The sequence below is a fragment of the Pinus tabuliformis genome, chromosome 4_1 (assembly GCF_031772625.1).
Source record: "Pinus tabuliformis cultivar Carrire ecotype Pingquan chromosome 4_1, CPIR1, whole genome shotgun sequence".
Classification (NCBI taxonomy): Eukaryota; Viridiplantae; Streptophyta; class Pinopsida; order Pinales; family Pinaceae; genus Pinus; species Pinus tabuliformis.
This window is the reverse complement of record NC_142303.1, coordinates 661,382,757-661,406,149: the sequence shown is the minus strand read 5'-3', so window position 1 is coordinate 661,406,149 and position 23,393 is coordinate 661,382,757. Positions and strand designations below refer to the sequence as shown.

The 23,393-nt window shown below is 38.3% G+C and overlaps 1 pseudogene; it reads left to right on the top strand.

Annotated features, from left to right (window-relative positions):
* Window positions 1–15,229: 15,229 nt before the first annotated feature.
* On the top strand, window positions 15,230–17,147 carry LOC149177843 (cytochrome P450 78A4 pseudogene; annotated as a pseudogene).
* Window positions 17,148–23,393: the final 6,246 nt, after the last annotated feature.

The window sequence follows — 23,393 nt, the reverse complement described above, 5'->3', positions numbered from 1 at the left end:
TATAATTTTTAGGTTATATTATAGTATATTATATTATTAATATATATAATATAATATATAAAAATAATATATATATATATATATATATATATAAACTATTGGTATGTAAGTAGAAAGTTAATATTATGGTAGTCTATTAATTATATTATATATTAGATATTAGAAATAGGAATTGTTAAAAGATCACTAGGTTACCATCACTATAGATCCAAACATTTTAGCTGAAAACTTCTTTTAGAATGCAAAATTTGAAAAAAAATTACATCCCTCTCATCCCTTTATAGTTCTGAATGAATCTGTAATGGTTTTCTCTCTCTACACAGACATACACAATGTGTAATCTCAACATTATTTACATTTTATTTTTGAGTACTATATAGAGTGCATAACTTAAACTTGCAAGTCCAAAAAATCTTTGTTGGATTTTAGCGAAAATTGACAAAAAAAAAATTACGTTTAAAAAAGAACCAAAACGTAAAATAATGTAACATGTGCATTGAGACATTTTATCTCTACATTGTTCATATTAAAATGGTTTTTTGTTATTAATATATTTTTAGGTATACTTCAATATTGGTTAATCTTGCATATTAAAGAATATATTGATACATCATATGAAATTTATTATTATTATTATGAACACTTTTAGATGTAACATACTAATTTGATATTAAGAAGGGAATGAATTAGACATCTCCCTCTAATTAGAATAACTTGATATTTTTTATTTTTCTTTTAGCTTTCAATTGTTTTATTTTTATTTTTATTTTTTTGAACATTGAATATTTTACTCTCTCTCTCTCTCTCTCTCTATATATATATATCCTATGTTGAAATGTTTTTGAAAAGTTACTATAAGGTTTAAACATCTTACTCAATTTTTTTTTTTTTTTTTGTTAATTACTTTATCTCTTTTAAAAGTTCATATGATATTATATTATGTCATGTGGACAATAAAATATTTTATTTATTTGGTGCAGGTCTCTACTTTCAAAATTTTTATATATGGCGGGCTAGACCCAAAATGCCCCTTTAATGTCCCAAGGCCAAGCTAGAACTACTATAGTCGAGCCTTTAACAATATGTAACATCCCTTGTCAAAAATCCATGAAATAAAGTAAATAAAGGCAAAATAATAACAAAGGTCATGGGACACATAAACCAAGCTTAATGTTGAGCAAAACATCCTAGTGTGGGTGTTCATTTGGTTTATTATGGCCAGGGAAATTGGCAGAGGCAATGACAAAGTGTTTGCAAAGGAAAAGTGGCATTAATTGACATTTTATTTATGAATATAAGGGAAATTAGGAAAACATGAAGGTGAAAGATCACAGGTTGCATGTGAGGAGGAAAATGAAGGAAAATAATGGAAAATGAAGAAAATAGAGGTCTCTTTGGTAAAAATGCTTTGGAGGATCAATTCACAACCTTTAGACTGTTCAGTTTTGGAGATCTCTCTCTATTCTCTTTACTCTCTCATACTCTTGGGCACTTAGAGAATTCTTAGAGCACTCTAGCATTGGAGGAAGGAAGGCAAAGAAAGACAAGATAGAAAAGAGAAGTAAAGATCAAGAAAGGAAGAGCGAGATTACTTGCAGGTATCGAGTTGCATGTATGGTTTCCTTGCTAGTTTTCGCATGCATGGTACATGCATGTGTGTTTTGGTTCTCTTCTTATCTTTGGCATGGGTTTTGCCAGGTGTGACAGTGGTTTTCAACCTTGCCTTTCCATTTCTGGATAGCCATGGTGTGATGGGGTTCTCTTGTTTTGGTTGAGCTGGATTGCCCGATGGTTTTCGAAACTGAGTGGGGTGGTGCAAGGGGAGAAACACAAGCCTAGGAATCCCTAGGACGGTGAAGGTGGATTATGGTAAAGCCTGATTGTGTATGACCTTGTTAGGCCTCGGAATCCTCTACCAGTGAATGGCGAGATATACGATAAATCCTAGAGGGTGGAACCTCAATGGGCCTAGGAATCCTTGACTCGTGAATGTCGGGAAATATGTTAAATCCTAGAGGTGGAGATAGACAAATTCCTCACGGTTTAGGTTTAAAGATTCAGAGGCATCCATGCTTGTTTAGGGCCCAGTGATCTGATGGGATTGCGTTAAAGCCTAATTGTATTGATGATGGTTTTAGGCCTCGGAATCCCTCGGTGGTTATATGGTAAAGCTCGAGGAAGCCTTGATTGGTTCTGTTGTGAGTCCCACATTCATGCTTGGAATATGGCATGGAGGTGATTAGTTTATAGAAAGATTTGGTTCAACCTAATCTATGGTGGGGTGGTTCTTGGAAGTTCCTGTCTTGGTTGGCTTACACATACATTAATAAGAAATCATTTTCCTTTGGTATTTCATGTGTAAATGTACTTGTTAATATGTGGTTTTAATAGTTGTTCTATCATTGCTGTTTTTCTGGTTATAGGCATGGTTTTATGACAGATCTTAGTCATGGCTTTCATTATGTTTTGATTAGGAAATGAATGAATAATGAATGTATGACCTAATAAATGATAATGCAGTTATTGTGATAAGGCATAAATTCTTCTTGACGATTCTTAGATAAGTATGAGACCCCTATACTCAGATCTGTGGTTATGACATGTAGGTTACATGTTTGTGATATGTTTGACGAAATGTTTAACATGGATAGTAGGGGTCAACTCAAGTCCTTGTACCAATGTTTGCATTAGTAGCTTAATTAATTATTATTTATCATTTCTGGAAGTTTCATGAAGTTCTAAGCAGAGGCTTGAGACCTGGCCCTGAAAAAGTGGCACAAAATTTGGGGTCACTAGCTCATAATTGCTTAAAGAAGGCCACAGTCACATGCATGCCTTATTCTGGGAGTGGCTGGAGGCTCTTAGTCGCATGCATGGATTGTCACGGGAGCGACTAGGGGTCTAGCTCAACAAAATGAGTTGTGTTCTTAGGGGTTGGGAACTTGGAAGGGTTGGTTGTCTCCTAAAGATTGTATAGCTTATGAGAAAGGTTAAATTGTTTATTTTTGTCGGTTCCACTTCCTTAATTGTACATGGGGAGTTGAATCACATCATGTAACTCTTTGTCACATGTTTACCCTAGTGGACCGGTTAGCTTGGGTAAATGTGGGAGGAGGGTGTTACAGAGTCGTATCAGAGCTAGGTTCACCCCTTGGACTGGATGGGCGGAATGTGTTGGTCATGCATACATGTTAGTTGCATATGTGTTCTTTATTCTTGTGGTTTATGTGCTTGTTGTGTAGGCATGGTTGTAGTTGTGTCGCCATGTGAAAGTAGATGGTGTTGTTGTTGGATGTATATGTTGTGAGTTCTTGTCAGTTATACACTTGTTATGCATGCCAGTGTCTATACGTCATTATACATACATTGACATGGTTATAGTTGTCATGCATGAGGTCATGGTATGTGGTTGGTATAGTCATGCTTGCTAATTGGATGATGGTTGAGACGATTTTTATATAATGCTATGATTATGTTTATACATCTGTTGCGCTAATCTAGTTGATCTTGTAGATGAGATATCCTCCCCTAAACTACACTGAGGTATATTGATAATGTTATGTTTTGGTTTAAGTTGACATGTTATACTTGAAGGAAGAAAATAAGAAGTATCAAAGAGGATAATGACATAATCATTCAGGCACAGGAGAAACAACCAGAGGTTAATGCAGTCATCCCTCAGATCTTGTCAGACTTGTAGAGAGACAGACCACTTAACATCACTCATGGATAGGGCAACATGACTAATTGAGTCTATGGCAGCAGGTATCTTGGTGGGAACATGTCAGACAGAGATGACATGATCAGAGATGGTAGGTTCTTGGATACACCTGATAGGTAAGGCAATGGACACAAGCTTTACTCTAGTTTTGGTTTAGACAGGTATCATGGTCATCATCGCTATCATCCTTACAAGAGGAGTGACCAGGGATATTTATAGGACGAGTTCAAGAAAGAAAAGCCACCTACCTTTAATGGGTATTTGAGGAAGTCAGAGGATGTAGAGGCATGGCTACTCAATATGAAGAAGTTCTTTGAGTTCCATGATTACATGGAGAACATGAAGGCCAAAATAGGTATCTTCAGCCTAAAGGGAAAGCAAAAATGTGGTGGGAAGATGTGAAGCGGGTTAGAGACATCCGGACAAAAGAGTTGAGTTGGCATGAGTTCAAGAGACATTTTAGGAAGAAGTACTTGTCAGGAGAGGTACTACAATAAAAAATCCAAGGAATTATGTGAGCTAAAGATGGAATCTATGACGGATGAGGAGTATACGACTAAGTTCCTGGAGTTATTGAGGTATGTATCATATCTTAAGGATGAAAAAGCCAAAGTTCATATTTTTTTCAATGGATTACCATTAGCATTTAAAGATCGGATTGAGTATGATGAGCCTCAGTCACTTGAAGAAGTCATTGCGAAACTGAAGCACTATTGTGAGCAATAAAAGTGCAAGACAGAGTCTTATGAAGGTTGGAAAGGGAAAGAGAAAGCTAAAGGTAAATGTCAGCCAAAACAAAAAAGACCTCGGGATGCAGGAGAGAAAGAAAATTTATCACCTTACAAGAAGTTTAATGGACCTCAGCCTAGAGAACAACAGAATAAAGGTGATGGTAAGAGAAGGTTATAGTGTTTGACATGTGGTAAGGATCATCTCAAGAGAGTTTGTCTGCAGAATCAGGGTGGTAGGCCTTAGATTTATAGTGCATAGGATGCGCAGACAGTTGGGGATGTTGGGCAGAGCATTCCACGGATTTATGCAGTGCTGGATAATAGGCAGGCGAATCACCATTAATATATTATCGAGATGGATGGTAAGATTTGGGATCAAGTTGTTTCTATTTTGATTGACCTTGGATCTAATTATAGTTATGTAAGTCTTGACCTGGTGGATAAGTGAGGTTTGAATAAAGAAGTCCATGTAGAATCTTGGTTAGTGTAGTTGGCTACAAGTACAAAGAAGAGAGTTTGTCATTTGGTAAGAGTTTGTACACTCGAGTTGAATGTTATGCCTACCTTAGCACATTTGAATGTACTATTGTTGGGATCATATAGTATGCTTTTGGGTATGGATTGGTTGTATCTTCACATGACTAAGTTGGATTGTTATGACAAAGCTATTGAATTCTTGAATGACAATGGAAAACAAAGAATCTTGCAGGGTTGTAAGAAAGCTACATCAATTAGAATGGTGACAGTTATGTAGGAAAATGCAATCACATAAAACAGTGTGTGTTAATTGCAATGCATATTTTTAGTGATAAAGGTAAGGAAGTAGAGAATGCAGAAGTTATGAAGAGGTACCCGATCTTGCATCTATTTCAAGATGTGTTTTCAGCAGAGATTTCAAAGCTGTCACTTCGTAGAGAAGTGAACTTCTATATTGATTTGGTACTAGGGGAAACATCAACATCAAAGGCACCATAAAGGACGAGCACACCAGAGTTATTAGAGTTCAAGTTGTAGTTGAAGGAAATGCTTGACAAGGGATACATCAGGCCAAGTGTATTTCCTTGGGGTGCATCAGTGTTGTTTGTGAATAAGAAGGATGGTACTCTCAGGCTATGCATTGATTACAAGAAGTTAAACAAGGTGACCATCAAGAACAGGTATCCATTGTTGAGGATTGATGACTTGTTCGAATAGTTGAAATGAGCAACAGTGTTCTCGAAGATTGACTTGAGATCCGGATATCATCAGGTATGCATTAAAGAAGAGGACATCTATAAGGCTAATTTCCGGACCAGGTATGGGATTTATCAGTTTGCTATAGTTCCATTTGGTTGGACTAATGCTCCAGCTACTTTCATGTGCTCGATGAATAATGTGTTTCATCCTTATGTGGACAAGTTTTCCATTGTGTTCATTGATGAGATATTAATATATTCTAAGAATGAGGAAGAGCATGTCGAACACTTAGCAAGAGTGTTGGGATTACTAAGGGAGAATCAAACATATGCCAATATTAGAAAATGCAATTTTTTCAGATAGAGGTTCATTACTTGGGACTTGTTATTTCCTAAGAAGGCATATTAATGGGTTCAGAAAATATAAGAGCGAAGATGGAGTGTTTGCCAATTTGTTATGAAAAATCTATGACTGCGAACAAAAGTATCTTCCCTATGCCTGGTGGTCTCACCTAAAACAACAAAAAGACAAAGGGACTAATGTTTTCCTTAAAGTAAATAGATAAGGAGATGAAGCCTACCTAGAATTTGTTGTATGCTTTGCTCCTTCCTTACCTTGAATGCTCCAATCCTAGCTTTGATTGTTATTATTAGAACCTACACAGTGAGATAACACAATCAAACGATCCAAAAAATATATGTAACATCATATAGTCACTTTATTCAATAGATTAACATGGTAATGAAATATATGACACCATAACATCATATATAGGAAAACAAAGAACTCTTTGCATTAATAGAAATGGAGTGAGTTACAAAAAAGAATAAGGTTTTGATCCTATAAAAGCACCCCTCCAAGTTCACTTGTCATTTTCTTGTCACAAATTGCACCTCTAATCACCCTAATGAATGTAAATATATCTCCCACATCATCAACATAAGGGTAGAATCACTCCCCAAAATCGAACAACAACCAACCAAATCATTGTGGAATGAGGTAAATATATAGGAAGGAGAGGTAGCTCATGAATTCTTATCCACTTACCAATCTAGGCTTGAGATCAAAATGTGATGGGAGGATAGCGCAAGGGATAAGATGGTGATTTGTCCAAGGTGGAATAAGATAGGATTCAAATGTTTATCCAAGGTAAGTGGTTGAAACAACCTCTGGAAGCTTTTGGAAGACAAAGCTTCAGATTTTTTATTATTTTTTCCCGGATTTCTAGAATCATCGCACCCCCACAGTTTTGGAGGGTGCATTGCATAACACCTTGAGAGAAGGAGAGACTGCACTGCAACATAATTTCTTAGTTATGGAGGGTTCCCTAGTCCTTAAAATCACTGAAATGAAGGAGTAAAGGGGAAAACTCAGGGATAAGGGAGATTCATGCTTAGGGCTTTATGCAACAATGATGTTTTTTTTTTCCACAGGAAAAATTGTAATCTTTCATTTATATTTGAAAAATTACATATAGTAAATGCAGAGTAGCATATGTAGTGAGTCTTGTATCCTTGTCTATGTAGGTATGTACAATCATGTCTCAAAAAGATCTATTGTTGTTCTCGTTACCACACAGGGTAATCAAATAAGTGCTATATATGAAATAATTACAATGATGTTCGCCACGCAGGACGAGTGCAATAAAGGCTGTGAATCATGCATAGATATATACAAAAGTAAATAAAAAAAACTGTTCCAATATCTGTGGCCAAAAAAATATTCAAAAATTATGTAACTAGGGCCTGTCTACCTTATGATATGCTTGATCTATGTACAGCCGATGGTAATATTGGTACTGCTCAGCTTCAAATTGTTCCTGTATCAGCCACTGTCCTCTGGGTAATATCGCGGCCTCCTTGGAAAGTCGGTCAGTGCCTTGGTTGTAGTCCCTGTAAATGTGATGACATGTGATTCTGTTAAATTGTGATTTGAAAAATATCACTTCATCCAAAATATGTATAAGTGTGTGTGCATGGCATGCAGAGACATTGTTGAACAAGTTTATAATGATTTTTGAGTCACCAAAAATCTGCAGATTGATGCATTCATGTCCCAGTGAAAAATGCAATAGATGACGAAGAGTGATGAGTTCAACGTAATTATTAGTGCCACCTCCAAGTTCCATTTTTACACTATAATAATGCTGTTCATTTATATGCAGAATGAACCCCCCCCAACCCACAACCTTTCTCCTGTGTAGCCCCATGAAAAAAGGCCCAGGGAGTGGACTTGTCAATCGGGGAAGGTGCAATAGAGTAGCGCAGTGCAGAGGGTTTGTTATCAGGTATTTCGTGGTAGGTCGAGAGAATATCCAAATGTTTGTCCAAGGTAAGTGGTTGAAACAACCTCTGGAAGCTTTTGGAAGACGAAGCTTCAGATTTTTTATTATTTTTTTCCCGAATTTCTAGAATCATCGCACCCCCACAGTTTTGGAGGGTGCACTGCATAACACCTTGAGAGAAGGAGAGACCGCACTACAACACAATTTCCCAGTTATGTAGGGTTCCCTAGTCCTTAAAATCACTGAAATGAAGGAGTCAAGAGGAAAAACTCAGGGATTAGGGAGATTCATGCTTAGGGCTTTATGCAAGAATGATGATAATATGTTGAAGGATGTGAATTGATCTTGTTTGAAGGCATGTTGACCAGATGTGACAGATTGGCCTATAACACTAGGTATGGGCATTATGAGTTTATTGTAGTTCTATTTGGTTTGACTAATTTTCCAACTACTTTCATGTGCTTGATGAATAGTGTGTTTCATCCTTATCTGGCCAAGCTTTTCATTGTGTTCATTGATGATAGATTGTTACATTATTTCCTAGGAAGGCATATTAGTGAGTTCGGAAATATAAGAGTGGTGATGGAGTGTTTGCCAATTTTTTTATGAAAAATCTATGACTGTGGACAAAAGTATCTTCCCTATGCTTGGTGGACTCACCTAAAACAACAAAAATACAAAGGGACTAATGTTTTCCTTAAAGTAAATAGATAAGGAGATGAAGCCTACCTGGAATTTTTCGTATGCTTCGCTCCTTCCTTATCTTGAATGCTCCAAATCTAGCTTCGATTGTTATTATTAGAACCTACACAGTGAGATAACACAATCAAACGATCCAAAAAATATATGTAGCATCATATAATCACTTTATTCAATAGATCAACATGGTAGTGAAATATATGACACCATAACATCATATATAGAAAAACAAAGAGCCCTTTGCATTAATAGAAATGGAGTGTTACAAAAAATAAGAAGGTTTTGATCCTGTAAAAGCACCCGTCCAAGTTCAATTGTCATTTCCTTGTCATAAAGTGCACCTCTAATCACCCTAATGAATGTAAAGCTATCTCTCACATCATCAACATAAGGGTAGAATCACTCCCCAAAATCGAACAACAACCAACCAAATCCTTGTGGAATGAGGTAAATCTATAGGAAGGAGAGGTAACTCATGAATTCTTATCCACTTACCAATCTAGGCTTGAGATCAAAATGTGATGGGAGGATAGCGCAAGGGATAAGATGGTGATTTCTCCAAGGTGGAATAAGACAGGATTCAAATGTTTATCCAAGGTAAGTGGTTGAAACAACCTCTAAAAGATTTTGGAAGACAAAGCTTCATATTTTTTATTATTTTTTCCCAAATTTCTAGAATCATCGCACCCCCACAGTTTTGTAGGGTGCACTGCATAACAACTTGAGAGAAGGAGAGTCTGCACTGCAACACAATTTCTCAGTTATGCAGGGTTCCCTGGTCCTTAAAATCACTAAAATGAAGGAGTCAAGGGGAAAAACACAGGAATTAGGGAGATTCATGCTTAGGGCTTTATGCAATAATGATGATAATATGTTGAAGGATGTGAATTGATCCTGTTTGAAGGCCTATTGACCAGATGTGACAAAATGGCCTATAACACTAGTATGGGCATTATGAGTTTATTGTAGTTCCATTTGGTTTGACTAATTCTCCAACTACTTTCATGTGCTTGATGAATAGTGTGTATCATCCTTATCTGGCCAAGATTTTCATTGTGTTCATTGATGATATATTGATATATTCTAAGAATGAGGAAGAGCACGTCGAACACTTAGCAATAGTGTTGAAATTGCTAAGAGAGCATCAGTTGTATGCAAAGCTTAGTAAATGAAATTTATTTCACACAAAAGTACATTACTTGGGACATGTTGTTTCCAAGGAAGGCATAACAATGGATTCAGAGAAGATAAGAGCGATCATGGAGTGATTAGTTCCTAGAAACATGGATGAGGTAAGATCAGTTATGGATCTAGTAGGTTATTATAGGATGTTCATCTGGAAATTCTCTTGGATTACATATCCTATTACGTCACTGCAGATGCAAGGTAAGAGATTTGAATGGACCGAGGAATGTGCAGCAAGTTTTGAGCAATTAAAGTAGTTGTTGACAAACACTCTAGTTCTAAAGATTGAAAATCCAGACAAGGAATTTGCGGTGTGTACAGATGCCTGCAAGAGAGGACTTAGTGGAGTCTTAATATAGGAAGGATATGTAGTGTGCTATGAGTCATAGAAGTTGAATGAGCACGAGCATAAATATTTGACACATGATCTTGAGTTGGCGACGATTAGTCATGCATTGAAGATGTGGAGGCACTATCTTCTTGGTAGGAGGTTTGTATTAATGAGCGATCATGGTGGATTGAAGTATCTGTTTCACCAACTGAATATGAATTTCAGGCAAGCTAGATGGTTGGCCATGATTAGTGAGTTTGATTTTAAGATCCGATACATTAAGGGATAGGAAAACAGGGTTGTAGATGTTCTTAGTAGGAGAGTGCAGGTGAATCATATAACAACTATGAGTTATTATGGGACATATTTATAGGATCAGATCTCACAGGAAGGACAACAGGATGACAGGTAAATGGATCTTAGGCAGAGGTTACAACATGGCACAAGTAATCAGGATGTTGACTATCATTTCACAATGGATGGTTTGGTCAGATTTAGGGACAAGATCTATGTTCTGAATGAAAGTGAGCTCAAGACGACTATCTTGCGAGAATTCCATGAAAAACCATATTTAGGGCACCCAAGATACTAGAAGACATTGACAATGGTGAAAACGTTTTATTATTGGTTCAATCTAAAGAAGGAAGTGGCGGAGTTTGTGGCTAGATGCTTGGATCGTCAATAGGTAAAAGCAGAATGTAAGCACACAGGCAGATTACTACAGTTGATTACGATTCCAGAGTGGAAATGGGAGGTCATTTCCATGGATTTCATCACATGTTTTCCAAGGAAATCTAGACAACATTATTCCATCATGGTCGTGGTGGACATGTTCAAAATTATAATTAACTTGTAAAAATTTACATTTAGATGAAGCTTATGAAAAACTAACCTATTTATCATACATGAGATCTCTTCACGTTGAAAATGAAATTATAAAAACTTCATATGAATTTGTTATTTTCAAAGACAATTAACTTGGAAGGGAAATAACAATAACATTACTCTTTTATAGTTGTATTTTTTTACTATATTTTAATTTAATGTAATATATAAATTTATATCATAAAACATTTATTTATTAATAATGTGTTGGAAAAGTAAAAAATATAATTCTTAAAACAAGTATTTGATATAAATTTTAGTTTTTATCTTTAATTATTAATAAGAATATTTTATAGATAATTATTAACAATTAATTTTTCAATTTTCAATTTTTTTTTTTAAACAAAATTGTCTCTCCATATAAATATTATTAATTTTTACTAAATAAAATCCATCTTACTATTTTAAAAACAATTAAAAGTAAAATATTCTCTTAATAATATTAAAATATTATTTACACTTAATATTTATATAAGTAAAATAATTTATTAAAATATTTATCAATTTAATATATTTAGAAATATTATTACATTGATTTGATAATATATTATTTTATATAATAAACTTTACTCTACCATTTTTCCTGCTTAGTAAAATAAAGAGTGCACTCAAATCTGCATATTCTAAAAGGAAACATAGTACATAGTGTACTATGTTGATTGTTTAGTCATGGAAATTCCGGCCATATTTTGAGAAAATACGGTTTTTTGTAAATGAAAGTTACAGTGGTTGAATTTCAAAATTTTAGGTGCCCCATAGGTTTCCACGATAAAAAAACATGATTCAAATATTGTCTCTACAAGATTTTTTGAATTTTTTTACCTAGATTCTAGGACTTCAAAATTTTAGGTGGCCCAAAGGTTTCCACGATAAAAAACATGATTCAAACACTGTCTCTACAAGATTTTTTGAATTTTTTTTACCTAGATTAGGGGAGGAATTTTGTCTTGGTAGATGGCTCCTTAGTTTTTATCTCTAATTATTAATAAGAATATTTTATAGATAATTCTTAACAATTAAATTAAAAATTTCACTTTTTTTATTCTGAAACAAAAATATCTCTCCATATAAATATTATTAATTATTACTAAATAAAATCCATATTGATATTTAAAAAACAATTAAAAGTAAAACATTCTCTTAATAATACTAAAATATTGTTTACACTTAATGTTTATATAATTAAAATAATTTATTAAAATACTTATCAATTTAATATATTTATAAATATTATTATGATAATATATTATTTTATATAATAAAATTTACTCTACCATTTCCCCTTGTTCGTAAAAATAAAGAGTGCACTCAAATCTACACATAGTACATAGTGTAATATGTTGATTGTTTAATATAGAGTGTACTAAATTGATTCAGTAATGTATTTTTGTGTATAATAAAATTTACTCTCATGTATTTTTGTATATAATAAAATTTACTCTTTTTTCTTAACGCTGTAATAAAATTTGCTATTTCCTTTTTTCCAATTTTAATATTACTTATGTATACATATTAAAAATAGAAAAGATAAAAAATATTTAAAGATTAGAAAAGAAAATATATGATTAATCAAATTAATTATAATTTATTAATGAAAAGAAAATTATATACATGATAAAATTTATTAATGAAAAGAAAATTATATACATGATGAACTTTATATATATATATATTTTCTGAATTTGTCTACTCCTATATTGATACAAAATTATTTTTACAAAGAGGCAGTGGCCTTGAGAAGTCTAGCCCAGAGATGCGCCATGCTCACATTACATAGCTGAACATTGACCAAAAAGACTTGCTGAAGAATGACCAGAAGAGCTTCTAGGACCATGACCATGACTAGTTCATAGAAACAGAGTATGCCAATATCGAAACTGAAGACTGACCAGAGGTAATTCAAAGACCAAAACAGGTTGACTGGGCCCATACAAATAAACAGGGAAGCGCTGCCCAATTCAAAACTGAAATTTAACCCATTAAACAACTGTAATCGTAACTGAGACCCAAAGACATAGTAAGAAGAATGCCGCCCACAAAGGGGAAACCGACAATTTAACTTTAGAAAAAAGGTCTGAGCATGAGAACTGTAGAGCATATAATGACTATAAAACAGGAGGGAATTGAGCACCTTCGAGCAACAGAGAATCAAAAACCATTGGACGCAGACCTGATTAAGCTTCATGAGAGGTGGAAGGCGACTCTTCAATGATGTGACACCCATATTTGTAGGGATCTTCATCCTCAGAGGGATGGCCCTCTTTGCCTGAAGAACCGCCACCAGTAGGGACGCTCGGACCAGCTTGAATGTTCATGTCCTGGGTTGCAGTGCCACCAGGATCCTTACTCTGCTTGTTGTCAATCTGAGAAGTGCCATGCTTATCTTCCGCCCTCGTCTCTAGAGTCACCCTTGGTGTCATAGCAACCAGACTAGAAGTATCCTCTCGAAGCTCAATGGTGACTGAAGCTATGAAGGAGAAATTACTGAGTGTACAAGGGAACTGAAAACGAGCGGTGTGAGATTGAGAATTATGAGAGTACACTGCTGAATTATGTTGCCCTCAACCCCATCCACAACCACTCCTGGTAACGGGATAGCGGTTAGAGTAGAAGTTCGAGGAATAAGACGAGGAGACCGAAGTAGAGGAGGATGGCTGGTGGATAACTCGCCCACGGGAACTTCCCCTCCTGTAGCGCATTCTCTGGCACAATATAGGCATAATGAAAAGAGCAGGAGGTGCTGAAAAGGCAGCAGTATTGTGAAGGCAGGGGGGGATTGAAAGGGGCCTAGCTTCAGCTCGTAGAGGAGCACTGGGAAAGACCAAGGACGAGCGACAATTGAATTTGCGGAATGGGCTTTGTGAAACATGAAATCCCGGTGATAAATCAACACAACGTTCCAGAGCACAATGTTTCCCTGGGCTGGTTCGAGAGCAAGGCTATACGGCAGCAAGGGAACAACATGAGCGCAGGGGAGGAGCATTAATGAATTCTTGGAGGGGCGCCATGATAGATGAACTTGCAGGCTGGTGTGGAGGGACGAGCTGCATTAACGCAACATTGAAGATGTTAGCAGAAGACTTAAAGACTGGCATCACGCGAGGCTGGATGGTGGTGGTAATAAGCCACGTGCCAACCCACCAAGCCGCCCACGTATAGAACGCAATGTTACACATCCGCATCCGGGAAGAACTTTTTATATATTACCCATGTATACATATTAAAAATACAAAAGATAAAAATATTTAAATATTAGAAAAGAAAATATATGATTAATCAAAATAATTATAATTTATTAATGAAAAGAAGATTATATAGATGATAAAATTTATTTAATCATAATTTTGTTTAATTTTTAATTTTCAACATTTACTTTTAGGGGGATTTTTTGCCCTGAAATTCATGGAAATTCAGTCCATATTTTTAGAAAATCTGGCAAAGTTTTTTGTAAATGCAAGTTTTTTACAGTGGTTAAAGATCAAAATTTTAGGTGACCCGGGAGTTTTTGATGGTGCTGAATCCATTTCCACCATCAAATTAAAATATTGTCTCTACAAGAATTTTTGAATTTTTTTTGTCTAGATTTTGACCACTTTTGGCCTTCCGGGGAGGAACTCCGCCTTGGTAGACACTCAGTTTTTTTCATTCTATAAGAAATCTAGTTGGCATTTATGGAAATTCAAATACCCTAGAAATTTAAAAGTACACGAGTAGTTTAAGCATACCACAATTTCATATCGGCAATTATTTTGTGTCTGAATCTAATGTTTTTGTTTTCCAAAAATTTGCCAGTGAGTTTTGGAATTGTTTTTTCTAATGTTAGCAATAGGGTCAAGGCCATAGAAAAAAGAAAAAACGGCTGAGACATTCAAAATCCATTCTAAAAACTCAAATCACCAAAATCTTCCCAAAATTGAACCAATTGCATTAACCAAGTGCATGTGCGTCCACTTCGAATTCCAATGGATGAATGGTATCGACTTAATAAATGTTTCAGCCAAGTGCATGTGCGTCCACTTTGAATTCCAACGGATGAATGGTATTGACTTAATAGATGTTTCGGGATCTGCCTTTTACAGTTACCGGCTTTTCCCTCTCTTCCCGTGGAATCGAACCCTTGGAGCTATAAATCTGCTTCAACCCCTCCACATTCTATGCACTCATATCTATGGCTTCTTGCTGCTGATTAGTTTTTGTATTTGCCATCCATTTCTGAGATGGAGAATCGTGGGAGCTCTGCAGGAGGCGGGTGGTGGCTCTATTTCTTCCTCTTTAGAAATGGTTGCAGTCATTTGTCGTTGGACTCTGACGATGTTTGTGGATGGTGTCAGTGGCATCTTTATATTGCACTGCTTATTGCTGCTGTATCTGCTGTTTTGGCCTCCTGGTTGATCCCGAGAGGCTGTGCGTGGGCAGGGAGATGCAGGAGGTCGGGCGGCGTACCCATTCCTGGTCCCAAAGGATGGCCCATCATCGGAAGTATGCTAGACATGAGCATTGGTCTTGCTCACCGGAAGCTCAAATATCTAGCTCATCTTCATGGCACAAGAAGCTTATGGCCTTTAGCTTAGGCTCCACGCTCCCTGTGATTACATCGGATCCTGAAGTGGCTCAAGAGCTGCTCAGCTCTCCTCATTTTGCCAACAGACCCCTCAAGCAATCTGCACAACAGTTGTTGTTTGGGCGGGCCATTGGATTTGCACCCAATGGGGACTACTGGAGGCTGCTCAGGAGAATTTCTTCCACGCATCTTTTCGCTCCGCGTAGAATCGCTACTCACGAGCCTGCTCACCAGGCCGATGCTCTCAGAATGCTTCTTGATATTCAGAAGGAATGTCAGTCCAGCGGTGTTGTTAGGGTTCAACGACACCTGCAAGGAGCTGCGCTGAACAATATCATGGGCAGTGTGTTTGGAAGGAGGTTCGATATGTCATGTACTTCTACTTGTGAAGAAGTGAAGGAGGTGTGGGAGATGGTGGATGAGGGTTTCGAGCTGTTGGGAGCGTTCAACTGGGCGGATCATCTACCATGGCTGCGACCGCTGGACCCTCTTCGAATCCATGCTCATTGCGCCACCTTGTGCCGCGTGTGAGAGCTTTCGTTAGAAATATCATCGAAGAGCACCGACGTGTAGAGCGGAACAAAGAAACAGGTGATCAATCTGATTTTGTTGACGTTCTGCTGTCGTTGCATGGAGAAGATAAGCTAGATGAGGAGGATATGATCGCTGTTCTCTGGATTCGTACTATTAGTTTTTTCACACTCTCATCTTCTATGTCACTACTACACCAAGGGCACTTTTGAGACATTTTTTTAAGACCAAAGAAATCTTTTGTCTCAAAAACTCATTTTTTATTTTAGTTATTTTACATTAAAAATTAATATCAATTGATATGTCTTAAATATAAACTTTAAGACAAAAATAGGTTGAGATAAAAATATTTTAAGACAAAACTTTATATTTAAGACAAAAATAGTTTAAGACAAAAATATTTTAAGACAAAAGTAGTTTGAGACAAAAATATTTTAAGACAAAACTTTATATTTAAGACAAAAATATTTTGAGACAAAACTTTATATTTAAGACAAAAGTAGTTTGAGACAAAAATTTAAAGACAAAACTTTATATTTAAGACAAAAATAGTTTAAGACAAAATTATTTTAAGACAAAAACAATTTAAGACAAAATTATTTTAAGACAAAACTTTATATTTAAGACAAAAGCATTTTGAGACAAAAATATTTTAAGACAAAACTTTATATTTAATACAATGACCACTTTAGATCAAACCTATGTTTAATACGATATTTCACTTCGAATGAAAATGGAGGGCAACGCTGAGTTTCAGGGTGATCTGCGCGCGCGTTCTGAACTGGAGCTCCCGCGCCCCTGCTTCCTTGGCCCCTGCGGCCCTCCGTAGGCCCCCTGCCTGGCAGCCCCTGCTGCTGGGCTCTCAATCCTTCCCGGCATCCCCGCAATCGGGCTCTACCTCCCTCCTCCGGCCAATGCGATTGCTGGCACAACGTCCGCGTCTGGGAGTGCACTTGGGGGTGGGGAGCCTTCTCCCACCCCACCAATCTCTTCAGAAGAAGCATTCAGAAGATTGCTCTCGCAGAAAGGGAAGAAACGTTTGATTCCAGAAGTCCTGAAATTCATCAAAAAACTAGAGGAAATTCCTGAGATCGCCCTGCCAGAAGACCAACCAATAAAAATCGCCCTAGCCCTGGCTGACAGAGGGTTGGTAGGACAATTTATGGGATGCTGGCCCTCTACAAAAACAACAGATGACTAGATCCAACGCAACTGGAGGCCCCAATTGGAAAACAATGTGATCTGCTATGTTGTCGGAAGAGGGTATTTCATTTTCCAATTCACCTCCAAAGAAGATTGAGATTTGGTTTTCAGAAACGGTCCGTATTTTATGGGAAATCAGGGTCTGTATCTTAATAAGTGGACCCCCGAATTTGATCCCTCAATCGATACCCCTAAAGAGGTCCTAGTCTCGGTCCGGCTTCCCAATCTTCCGATCCATTGTTGGAGCTATCACACCTTGCAGAAGATTGGAAATGGACTAGGCCATTTCATTGACAAAGCAGATAACAAGAGCCAATATACTTGCGCAAGAATGTGTGTGGAAGTCGATCTGGAAGCTGGACTGCCCGAAGCGGTAAAACTTACAGTCAGAAAATGGCATCAATATAAAAAATTGGATTACGAGCAACTGCCTTTCAAATGCAGAACTTGTCATGAACATGGACACTTCCAACGAAATTGCCCAAAAGCTCCAACCGGGGACAAAGTGGATGAAGAAGGATGGAAAGAAATCAAAAAGGGTAAGGTAGTCCTAAAACCAACTGAGAAGAAAAATTCAGGGCCATTGGCGAAGCCCCGGCCTAAACCAAATCCAAAGAAGTTCCAAAAGAGGGTTCTTCCTCTGGGGTAAAGACAGATGCCATTGGAACCCAAGAGGAACCAAAAGACCCATCGAAGAAAGTGAAAGAAGCAGAGGGAAAGTCAACTCTTCCTCCATTAGAGGATGAACAAGGGGAAAAAGAAGAAAACGAGGAGCGCATCAGTCTGGGCTCCGATTCTGAGGGAGATTCAGAAGATGGAGTCTCAGATTCAGACAGCTCGCAAGTCACTCCTATCAAGTCGGCCAGGGGTCGAAAGTCCAAGAAGAAACAGAGAGAGGAAAAAACTTATCTGGATGTTCTCCAAGGCTCTCAGAAAACTCTCAAAGGAATGATGAATACCAGATCTAGGCGCAAGCATGGTCAAGCTCCAAAAGGAGCCACAACCTTCCAAGCCAGTAAATAATGAAATACGTCTCCTGGAATTGCAGAGGGTTAGGCAGTAGGTTGAAAGAAGAAGCTCTGAAAGACATTGTAAGGATGTACTCGCCTGAAATCCTTCTCATCCAGGAGACAAAACTGGAGGACCTTCTACTCCTCCAAGCAAGCAAAGCATTCTGGCATAAAGGCCAAGGGAGAGCAGTCAGCGCTAGAGGCGCCTCTGGAGGGATTGCCTCCTTTTGGGACAGCTCCAAATATGATCTGATTCACGAAGAATGTTGCCCCCATTGGCTACTCACTAAGCTCCTCCATAAAGAATCTGGCCACCAAGTAAGTATGTTCAATCTTTATGCTCCGGTCTTACCATCTGAGAAAAAAATTTGTTGGGACTCGCTCCAGTCCTATCTTTTCTTGCACAACCTAGAAAATATTATTATTGCAGGTGATCTGAATGTTATGCTAGCTGCAGAAGAGAAAAAGGGGGGCTCGCTGGTCAGGGACCCAGCTAGAGAATGGGTTGAAGACCTCATTTTAGATTGTTGAAGACCTCATTTTAGATTGGGAATTAGAGGATATCAAGCCCACATCTGGGAAATTCACCTAGTCAAACAAAACGATAGGCCCCGGCCACATTGCTGCTCGTCTGGACAGATTTCTAGTCAAATCGTCCTTCTTGACTTGTGGTCTAATGGTCACCTCTAAAATTCTGCCGAACTACACCTTTGACCATAAACCCTTTCTGCTTGAGCTCTCCTTGGATGGAAATCTTGGCCCCATTCCCTTTAGATTCAGTTCTCTATGGATTCATCAAGAAGGATTCTAGGAGGTGGTCTCCGAGGCCTGGAACCAGCAAGTTCAAGGATCCCCTTTCTTTGTGTGGGAAGAAAAATGAGGAGACTTAAAAGGGAGCTCAAGGAGTGGGCTAAAAGGTTGAAAATTCCCACCGCCAAAAGAAAGGAGATGCATGACAGTTTAGCAGGCCATCAATTAACAATGGAGAATTCCAATGTAACTCAAATCCTTCTTCAAAAAGAAGTAGAGCTGCAAAAAGATCTCCATAGAGCAAGTAGGGATGAAGAAGAGTTCTGGAGACAGAAGTCCAGAAATCTTTGGTTACAGGCTGGAGACAAAAATACAAGCTACTTCCATAAGCAAGCTGAAGCACGCAAGCACTTCAAAACAGTAAATGAAATTCACTATCAAAACACTGTGGTTAAAGATTCTGAAGGCATAAAGCGAGCAGCCCACTCCTTCTTCAAAGATATTTACTTTGCCCCAGAAGACCCTCCTATCGATTCTCAAGCCTATCCGATTGATCTTATTCCTCATTGTGTTCAAGATTCTGACAATATTATGCTAACTGCTTCGACCAGTATGAACGAGATTGAAGAAGCTTTGGATTGCATGGATCCGGATAAAGCCCCAGGCCCTGATGGGTTCACTGCAAGGTTCTACCTGACTTGCTGGCCTACAATTAAAAAAGACCTTCTGAGAATGATCCGTAAATCTTAGACCTGCACCAAGATTGGAGGCAGTACCAACTCGGCCTTCCTTGCCTTGATTCCGAAAGACAAAGGTGCCACCGATTTCAGCAGATTCAGGCCCATCTCTTTGTGTAATACAAGTTATAAGTTGATTACAAAAATAATAGCCAACCGTATTAAGAAAATTCTTCCGGTCATCATCCCTGAAAACCAAGGAGGATTCATAAAAGGGAGAAAGATTCTTGACAATATTGTGCTGGTGCAAGAAGCAATTCATTCAAGCTGTCATCGAAAAGAGAAAGGCATGGTGATTAAGCTAGATTTGACAAATGCCTTTGACAGGGTGAGACATGATTTCTTGTTTTTTGTGATGGAGAAATTTGGCTTCTCAAAACTTCTCATAACTTGAGCGAAAGCCTGCATTGACTCCCCTTGGATAGCGCCTCTGGTTAATGGTCGTTCAAGGAATTTTTCCAGGCCTCAGGGGGGTTAAGACAAGGTTGCCCTTTCTCCCCGCTTCTTTACGCCATTCAAGCTTCGGTGCTCAGCTTCCAGCTAGACTACTGTCAACAGATCCAAACTCTGCCAGGCTTGAGAATGGCTCACAATGTTAAAGACATAAATCATGCCCAATTTGCTGATGATACATTATTGCTTGGAGGAGCTAGCATAAATTTTGCTAAAACCTTCAAGAAGGAGCTATACATTTATAGGGAGGTTTCGGGCAGCAAGATTAACTATCTAAAAAGCACGATCTATGGCTGGAATTGCTCGATCAAAGATTTGACAGACATAGTAAGGCTATTAGAAATGGAAAGAACTCTAACCTGGGAGTCATTTAAGTATCTTGGGATCCCAATCTTCAAATCAAATCCTAAGGTAGCTCACTGGATGCCCCTGGTAGACAAGCTAAAACTCAGAATACAAGCTTGGGGAGCCTCATGGTTGAATAATGCTGGGAAGGTAATCCTTATGAAATTTGTTCTCATAAGTCTCCCAGCTTATCAGAACTCCATTCTACTAGCCCCTAAAACCTTTATTAGTAAAGTGGATGGTCTCCTGAGAAGATTTCTGTGGGAGGGAGGGAAAAATAATGAAAGAAGGCTCCATTTAGTTAATTGGGACACTATTAAGAAGCCATTCCTGGAAGGAGGTCTCCAAATGCGGGATCTGGCAACCCAAAATCTTGCTGTGGGCTCCAAGCTCCTTTGGAACATTGTTTCTGGGAATCCTAGTTGGAAAAAGAGAGTTTTGTGGAAAAGATATTTTCATGGGCAGCATTTGAGGTGCTTAGACCAACCTCTTAGAATTTCCAAAGGATCACCAGTTTTCAAACTCTATCTCACAGCTTTGAAACTTTTCAGTCATAAGCTTTATTGGATCCCAGATAATGGGAAAAAAATAAAAATTTGGAAGATTCGATTCTTGGAGATCAGCCCTTGAATTAGATGGTAGAATTGGAAAATATCAGAGCTTGGCTTCAGGCTAGCAATCTGGAAACCCTTTGGGACATCTCCAATTGGACAAATGATGCAGAAAGTCTATGGGATGGTTGGAATTTGGGGGAGGTCCCTCATTGGCTGGATGGTGAAGCCAATTTATTGTTGGATTTGCTCCAAGGAAAATCTCCCTTAAAGGCCTCTTCTAAGGACAAAAGAGGGTGGGGTTCTCTTTCAGGCTCTTACTCAGCAGCAGAAGGTTACAAAAGTATGATGGCTGTCCCTAGCGTCCCCCCAGAGCCAACTCAATGGAAATTTATTTGGTCTTTTCTCGCTCTCCCCAAAATTGACTTCTTTTGCTGGACTCTGGCGCATAAAAGTATCCTCACTAGAGATAACCTGAGGAAGCGTGGAATGGAAGGTCCCTCCAGGTGTCCTATTTGTGCATCGGATGAAGAAACGGCTAACCACCTGTTTTTATTGTGCCCCTTTGCTCAAGAAGTTTGGAAGGGTGTCCTGATGTGAGGACTTGACAAAATAGAGCTTCCAGGAAATATTCAGGACCTGCTAAGAAACTGGGCCAAGTTATCCCCGTTCTGTCTCTCCAAAAAAATCCTTCTCAAGATTGGCTGGATGTGGATCCCCAAATTCACATGCTGGAAACTATGGTTGGGGAGGAACAATAGAGTATTTAGGGAGGAGAGTTTTAACCCGGTTAGAATTATCACTAAGATCAAAGCTCTGTTGGGGGAGGCCTTAGAAACCAAACCCACCATAAGAAATGGCATGATTCTGGATAGCGAAGAAGATCAATGGTTAAAAGAGCTTGTTCCAAATCATCAGAGGAGATCCATTTCTCCTGCTAAAGCCCCTTCTCATTGGGAAATTCGTCTGGAAGAACATGAATTCATCAAATGGAGATCTACTTTGGATGATCATTGCCTATTCTTCGATGGGGCCTCTAAAGGTAACCCAGGAAAGGCGGGTGGCGGGGGAGTTATCTTAAGCCCAAGTGGCTCAACTGAGCTGCGCTTTGCTTGGGGTTTGGGGCATGAAACAAACAACAGAGTAGAGGCTCTTGCTCTGTGGCAGGGTCTAAATCTGGCTATCAAGAGGAATCTCCTCTCCATCTCAGTCTTTGGAGACTCCAGACTAATTATACAGGCTATGAACTCTCAAAAGATCCCTTCTCAGGTGCAGTTAGCCCCCATCCTCAAAAAAATCAGACTACTGTTGCCCAAGTTCCACAAAATCTCCTTCTATCATGTTCTGAGGAAGTTAAACTCACAGGCAGACTTGGTAGCCAACCTAGGCTCTCTCAGGAGCAGGAGATCTCTGTTAGTAAATGATGTTGAATTAGACTGCAACATTCCTTAATTCTGGAGTTGTCTGGGCCTCTGTTCCTTTGAGCATTTTGCTGATTCAGATTCTCCAGACTTCGGGACCGAACCATTTTGAGCTGGCTGCTGTTAGGAAACGCGGACTCATCCACAAGGGAAAATTCAGAACGCAACCGTGGCATTTTCGATCTCTGTTCATCGTTGGAACTCACTGCTGCGTTTGGGTAGGTGCTGGGGAGTTCACGAGGGCCTCTTCAAGGCCAATTTACCACTCTTGGCATTCTTGAACACTATATAACACTCTGCCAGACATTTCAAAAAGAAAACGCAGTGATTCTTGGGATGATCCGGCACTCCGGTGCATTGGATCTCCTATTTGCAAGCTAGAAAGCAGAGCTAACAGAAAGCAAAAGCAGCGGAATTTTAAGGCACCATTCTGAAACCAAATCAAGTTCTTTTTCAAGCCTCTATCCGCATTCACAGTGTAACTCATTCAGCGGACTATTCAAAAGCAAAATCTTATTTCCCCTCTGACTGTAACAAGGAAATACAACGTTTCAGTGTTAAAGTCCTCGGTAGCTGATTTGCCGAATTTTAAGGAACAGCTATCACACAATGGAACACTCAGATCCAATTTATGAGGGATCATGCTTTGATAGGAAAGTTCATAGGCCTTTGGCCAACAGAGAAAGCTTTGCACAGCTAGATCGCAGCCAAATGGAAGCCAAAAGGGCATATAACACTGCAGTTAGGGCCTAAGGGCTTCTTTACTGCCATTTTCAATTGTTTGGAGGACCGAAACAGGGTATTGGATGGAGGACCATA